General features: G+C 38.0%; 1 long non-coding RNA gene across 1 annotated transcript; it reads right to left on the minus strand.

The window, feature by feature from the left end:
* Positions 1-4480: 4480 nt before the first annotated feature.
* Positions 4481-6272, minus strand: LOC134473754 (uncharacterized). The gene is made up of 2 exons (XR_010044174.1): positions 5898-6272; positions 4481-4828 (listed from the first exon to the last, which is right to left on the minus strand). It is a non-coding gene; the product is annotated as an uncharacterized LOC134473754 (long non-coding RNA).
* Positions 6273-7751: the final 1479 nt, after the last annotated feature.

The raw sequence follows: 7751 nt of genomic DNA on the forward strand, positions 1-7751 counted from the left end.
AATAGTATTATTCTTTGTTCCGAGTGATATTAGCCTGCTTGGGTTTATTCAATCTCAACATAATTGAAGATACGGATAACTGAATTTATGTTTAAGTGTATAGGATTGATAACCATATTTCTAAGTTTTTGTTGGACAGTTGAACAGAACTGGTTGCAATCTCACTGTTTGAATTCCCACTTTATATGCTCCACTTTAGTATCTTGAATAACTATTTGTAAGAAGACAATCTGGAATCATCAACTAGTGATTTCTTACTATTTATTTTTTCTTTGAAATTATCTATTATTTCTATGCATTTTCTGTTTTTTTTTAGTCTTTCTTTAAATAAAATTTTTAAAAATTAAAAAATAGAAAACCTACAAACCGGGAAAAAAAATTTTAATGAACTGTCTCTCAGACAAAGGACTTCTGTCTAAAACATATAAAAAATAAAAAAATCATCAGACCCCCGAAATTTAAAGACCCAATCCAAAAATGGGCATCTGAGATGAATACACAGTTCTCAGATGAAGAAATGCAAATGGAAAATAAATCCATGAAAAAATGTCCATCATCATTGGTCATTAGAGAAATGCAAATTAAAACCACACTGAGATTCCATCTCACTCCAGAGAGAATGGTCAGGATCAAGAAAACTACGAACAAGAATTTCTGGAGAGGCTGTGGGGAAAAAGAAACTCTCCTGCACTGTTGGTGGGAGTGCAGACTGGTGCAGTCACTGTGGAGGTCAGTCTGGAGATTACTTAAAAACCTGGGATTGGAAGTCCCATTTGACTCAGCTATTCCACTTTTAGGTGTATTCTCAGAAGAACTAAAAACATCATACCACAGTGATATATATCCACCCATGTTATAACAGCACAATTTGTAACAGCCAAATCATGGAAATAACCTAAGTGTCCATCAACTGAGGAATGGATAAAAAAGTTGTGGTATTTTTATACAATGGAGTACTACTCAGCTATAAAGCATGATCACATTGTGATATTTATAAGTAAATCGATGCCACTTGAGACCCTACTCATAAATGAAATAAATCAAACTCACATGTATAAATACCATATAGTCTCCCTAGGGTATGGAATGATAAGAATACATAAGATTTTATGGTAATCATGATTCCCATTACATTTCTTTGAAGCCGTATAATGTTTTCATTCATTAGTTAGAGTGGTTTTATTCTGTTTTGTTTGATTTTATTATGTGTGATGGTATGAACAGCTATTTTGAAGAAAACAAGACATTATGGCAGCCATTGCTGATTTAATATCATCTTACTTTGAAGCACTACCATGCGTTTGTTCTTCTGTTTCCACTGGTTCTATCATGTATCTTACTGGATTTTAATATGTGTGATAGTATAAACAATTTTTTATGGAAAATGAGATATTATAATAGCCATTGTTCATTTTCTGTTATTTGGTTCTGAATGCCCTGTAATACTTTCATTCTCTTGAATGGTTTTATACTATTTTGTTATGTTTGATTCTATTGTATGTGAAGGTATGCTTCACTATTTCAAATAATGAGACATTATGGTAGCTACTGTTAATATAGGTCTGTCTTGTTGTGAAGTGCTGTGTTGCTTACATTGACCTGTTCTGATTTACTTTGTTCTGTCCTCTTTTGTCTTAATATCTTTAAAATAAAAAAAATTTAAAAAATAATCTATAATGCTTGTACACTACTTGGCACAGTGCGTAATCATGGTTTATTTTTTAGATTAAGTATACAGAAAAAATTCTGTATCCTCCATTTTCAAGAGACACTATTGTGCCTCTAAAGAAATTTCTGCTCTCTTAATAACCTAGCTGGTTCTATCAAGTAGGCCCACGCAGAATCTGTTGTGACCTCTAAGTTTGTGAAGTGAGGGGTATGTATGGAACGGGGTTGTATAGACAGCAGGTAGGATGGAGGTTGGGATAGAGGAGGTGACCTCAAATGTCAGGACTGAGAGGGTGTGCGGAACACCACAGATAGGGCAGAGACAGTTCTATTAATAGCAGAGTTCAGAAGAGGGGTTGCAGCATCTGGCTAAAACAGCTAAACATAAGTGGAACATTAGCCAAGATCAAAGAAAATAAATGTTCTTAGGGGTGGAAATTATTGGTGGGACTTGGAGACAAAGCTTAGACACTAAATCTCATGTCAGGGTCTTTCTCCGTCTTGAAGTGTTCATGTCTCATTGTTGATTCAGTAGCAAGTGTCTGGCATTTCTTACCTCCCGCCTTTTCTCTCTGGCTACTATATGGAATGTTTCTTTTCTGTCTTTTCTGTCTAAGCCAAGCTTACCCATCTTCCTGAATTCCCTGGACTCCTAAGAAGTCAACTTTTGTTGGGGCCTGGGCTCGGGCTGAGTGGCACTTAATCCCCACTTCCCTGGCTTTCCTGAGGTCTTCAGTGTCTGTTGAGCAAAATTCCTTGCCTCTGATTATCTTCCATCTGGTTTCCTGGGTTTGCCCCTCAGGAAGCAGTCAGTCTGGCTGAAGATCCCTGCTGTCTCCAAGGGCACAGGCAAGGGATGTCACTGGATAACTCACTAGGAATATAACTATAGCTTTAATCACTCCCAGTGATGGTAGACATTGTGCAATGCTGTTATGCAGAAGGTAGCATCTTGAGGCCCAGGGCATAGCTGGCTTCTCTTTTTACCAGGCTCCTGACTGGAAGCAGATGTTTTATGGAAGTCAATCGCCATCCAGAGAGTTGGCAACACTTGTTTAGGACCCGCTGCACATCTATGCCTGTGATGAGGGAAACAGCATTTCATGCAGAAAAGATAATGATCCTCATAAGAATCTCTGATTATTCCATGAGGATTGGCTCCTAGAAGTGGCTTATTTTTCCAGCAGGCAAGAACACTTAAAGCTTTGATACATAATGCCATATTATTTTGCAAAAATGCTGTGCCAATTCACATGCCCACTCATTGCAATTGATTGTGCCTATTTTATTATACCTTTGCCATTACTGGATTGTACTAAAAGTTTATATATTTTTTACTTAATAGGGAAGTTGAATATTTAAACATATTTGTTTGCTATAAAGAATCATACTTGCTTCTCTGAGGTGAGTCTGAAGGTATACTGACTATTTTGCTTTCTCTCCTTCTCTTTCTTTCTTTCATGGCTGAATTTTATTTGTTATTTATCATTAATTTTAAGTACAGTAAAATTTATGTTTTGTTGTAAAGTCTTAAGATTTTGACACATTTTGTATAGAATAGTCAGAATATAGAGTATTTTCTCATTCCTTCAAATCCCTTTATGTTACTTCTTTGTAGTCAAATCATTGGCTAACATTTTATTCCTGATAAATAATCATCTATTTTATATCCCTGTATTTTATTTTCTTCCAGAATGATGAGTGTGTTTAATAGAGAAAAAATTAAATCCAAGTTAACTTAATATTTTTCTTTAATACATTTTGATTTTGTTATCCTACTAAAAATTCTCCACCTAATCTAAGATTACAAATATTTTCTAGTATTTTTTTCTAGTATTTTCTAGTATATTTTCAAGTATTTTTTTCTGAAGTTTAAAAAATTTTATATTTTACTTTTAAGTCTACAATTTATTTTATTAAATTTTGTATAAATTGTGAATTGAAGGTCAAAATTCATATCTTTGTAGGTATGTGTCAAATTGTCCTACCACCATGTGCTAAAAAGTCTATCTTTTTCCACTTAATTGTCTTTGTATCATCGTCAAAAATCATTTAACCATATGTTTGTAGGTCCGCATTTGGCTTCTTTATTCTGTTCCAGTGACCTATTTATTTATCTTATACCCAGTACTATCTTGTCTTGATCATAGTAAAAGTTCCTGTATTTTTGCTTGGTCTAGAATGACCTATAAATGGGACCATAGATCTATAAAATTAAGCATAACTTTCACTTAGAATAATAAATGCTTTGGAGGCTCATTCAAGTTGTGATATTTTGTTCATCTTTATTGTTTATACTAACTTATTATATGCATGTACTAGAGTTTGTTCAACCACTCATTTGTGGCTCCTAATCAAAGTTGCTTTGGATAATCTATTTTGCCCTTTTAAAGAATCAACTTATAAATATCTATAAAACTTACTCTCTTGATTGGAATAATATTTAGATTTTCATAAATCTACAGATCAACTTGGGGAGAACTGATATATTACAATGTTGTCTTCCAATCTATAAAAATGGTGTATCCTTTCATTTATTTAATACTTTTAAAATTTCTTTCATCAATATTTTGTAGCATATCTTTTTTAAATTTTTATTTTATTTTATTTTATTTTATTTTGGTACTGGGGATCAAACTCATGACCTCACGCATGCCAGGCTGGCGCTTCTGCCACTGAGATAAATCCCCAGCCCGCATATCTTTTTATTTACTAAATTCTTTTGCAATTTCCTTCATCGGTGTTTTGTAGTTTTTAACTTACACGTAAGTGTTTAATGCTTTGGAATCATCAATTATACTATTTTTTAAACTTTAGTTTCAAATTGTTTATTGTTGTTATCAAGAAATGCAGTTTCTCCATTGACCTGATTCTGATTTCTTTCCTTTTGAAAGCAACACTCCCTCTCCAAAGCCACTTGTCATGTCAACACGTCCATATATGAATGGAGAGACCATATGGAGAGAGGTCCTGGAAGATGGAGACCAGGAGACAGAGCACAGATCTGTCCCAGCTGATAGTTGGCACCCACGACCAGACATTTAAATGAAGTCTTCTTCATGTTCTGGCCTCAGTTGAGCTCCTAGCTGAATGCAGCCGCATGATCAACCCAGTTGGCCTCACATGGAGCTGAAGATCTGCCCGTATGAGCCCAGCCAACCTAAAAATGATGGGAAATAATACATCTTTTTGTTTTAAAGTCCTGTTGTCATAGAACAATAGTCACAGATATGAGGCTTAGCCAGTATTCACTTGCCCAGTCCTGGACTCCAATGGCATAAATGCTGGGTTTTAATATTTCTTTCTGAGCCTCATTATTACTAATCAGACTTAAACCTTGTATCTTCAGTGGCAGCAGCTGGCTGCTGAGTCACAGTTCTCCCTTTCCCCCATTTTCTCCATAGCAGTTCAGTCCAAATGGCCTGCATTTCTGTTTGAAGCCCTGCTTGGCTGCTGAGAAGCATCTTCTAACATTGCTTGTGCTAAATCCCTAGGCGCTGACTGATTGCTCACTTGGCTGGCAGCTGCGTCTGCTGGCTCACTGGGTTCCCAGTGCAGGGCCATCTCTGCCCCAGTTGAAAGCCCTGGGGATGACCATTTGCACTGTCTACTTCCCACCTCCTGATCCAAGGAGATTCTCTCCTCTGTGGGACTCATTTCACACTCACCAGTATTCTTGAGTATTCTTAAACCTGACCTAGAACCTATAGAGCAGTTTGATTTTATTATCTATTTAATAAAATGATTTGGAACCCAATTAATTAGTTTTTAAAAATTAAGACACGGCAAACACCTTCCAACCTGCCCTTAGTAGCTCTGCATTTTGGGACACAACTCTAAGTCTCTTGAACCTCATTTTCTTCACTTGTAGAAGAGGGATAAGAATATTTTATAAGACAAAGCGACATGCCAAAGCAACTGCTCAGTGGCTGTAACTACCACTAATTTTGAAAGTTAGAGTTAGGGTTAGGACCCTTAGAGATTATTTAATCTATTACCTACATTTTTAGTGGTGGAACATGAAAGGAGGAGAGAAACAGACAGAGACTAGATAGAGAGACAGAGAGAGAGAGAGAAGAAAGTGAGACTTTCTCAAGGTCACACCAAGGCAAGAACATTAGTTTCCAGATCTTTCATCGTTTCTTTCCTACTATACTGCAATCGTTTGATTTAGGAGACTCTGGAGATAAAAAGAGAAAGGAATAAGCTATCAGCTGCTAAGTGCTTACCTTACTGGTACTTTGCATGTTATTTTATTCCAATCATTTATTCCAGATAGCTTCTCAGATTATTGATCATATACATTTATCATCTCTGCTTAGTAGATGAAAACAATGGCACTTAGAGAAGTTCAGATCTTGCTTAGAGAGTCCATGGGCAGTAGAACAGGGCTCCAACCCGGGCTTGTCCAACTCTCAAGCCAGCCCCCCTCCTCTGTCCTCCCTGTCTCATATCATTCCTGGGTCGGGCTGGGAGCCTGAGAACCACAAGGAAGAAATGTTTCCGCAGGGCCTGGCACCATCCTGGCTGCATCTCTTAGTCCTCAGAGGCAATAGCTGGTCAGCAAGCAAGAACCTTTTATCCTTCCTTCCAGACAATCCTTCTAACTGAAACCAACTGACCAAAGCTTAACTATAATTCTGCAAAACTGGCGGCAAGAGGCCTGGCTGGGGCTCGGGCCACTCACCCCAAACGTGATGTGCACAAAAAGTAAGCCTGACATTGTTCAGCTTCCCGCTCAGCAGTGCCCAGCCAAGCCTCCTGATCTAAATTGAGCCCTTAATCGTTTTCCTGGCATTTGCTCAGACAGCATTTTATTTTCTAGTAATAAAAGCTCCTGCATTGTAGGGGGAAAAAGTGCCTTTTTCCCCAGCTTTTGTGAGGGCTTCGCCACCTGTCCTTTTCTCCCTTATGTTTGTGCTTGGGGCAGAGCCAGGTTGTTTTGTGCCTGCTGTCAAGTTCTAGGGGGCTCTGAGTGGGCAGAGAAATGTACTCACATTAACTGTACCTCTGTGCTTCTTACTGACCGTTTCTCATCTAACGGCCTCAGAAGTCTAATCCTTCCAAGTGGCACAAGGATGATGATCCTGGGGAAGCGAGAAGCACATGAGTCACGGAGGGCCTTTCCTAAGCAGCTGCTGGTGGCTCGCACATGCCTACCTTCACCTTCTGCTTAAGCATTTTAAGGGGCTGCTCAGCGCCTGCAGAATCAAGTGCACATTTTCTATTCCGATCTACATCCCTCCTCGACATCTTTTTTTTTTGTTTGGTGGACGGAAAAAATGAAAAGAGATATACAGAGAATAAAACAGAATCACCAGACTACTCAACCAATATTCACATATTGATTATAGATAAGTATTGTTTCAGGCACTTTCTTGTCACTGTGACACAATATCCAACACTCACAAGTTAAAGGAGGAAAGTTTGTAGTGCCTTCAGTCCATATTCAGCTGGCTCCATAGCAGGGTGGCATGGCGGAAGGAGATGAAAGAGAAGATTTGATCCTGGAATGGCAGACAGGGAACACAAAAGGGAAAAAAAGAGAAAGAGATCAGGGGAGGAGTAGGGAAGCATAGACCCAAACCATGCCCCCAGTGACCCACTTCTTCTGACCATATCCCATCTCCCAATAGCAAGTCAGCTATAAATCTTCATAATCCAATCGCTCCTGAAAACCACACCTATGAGCACATGAAGCCTTGAGGGACATAAAACATAGCCAATATATGTTTTTAAAAGTTTCAAGCCTTCTTCAGCTCAAATTTCTCTTTCTACTCTTTTTTTTTTGACGACTCTTGCAGCATACTTCACAATATCTACTAAGAATTGCTTTTGTAGGCAAAGTATCAAACATTTTCACATTTCTAGGACTTTGGGCCTGCTGTGGTTCTCTGTCCCTGAAACGCCCTTTACACACTTCCTGGCACATGCTAAACCCTGAGAAAATGAGCTATTCTTCTTTTCTTCTGTTCTTTTCTGGTGAGCTTCTTACAATTTAAAATAGGAAATAGCACCATGTCTAGGACCATTCTCCAAATACCTGCCCACTCACCAGGCAGCACTCTGCCCATTTTGGAACG

Source organism: Cavia porcellus, unplaced genomic scaffold (genome assembly GCF_034190915.1).
Source record: "Cavia porcellus strain 051 isolate PalLab524CR breed Dunkin Hartley unplaced genomic scaffold, mCavPor4.1 scaffold_1, whole genome shotgun sequence".
In the NCBI taxonomy this organism is placed as follows: Eukaryota; Metazoa; Chordata; class Mammalia; order Rodentia; family Caviidae; genus Cavia; species Cavia porcellus.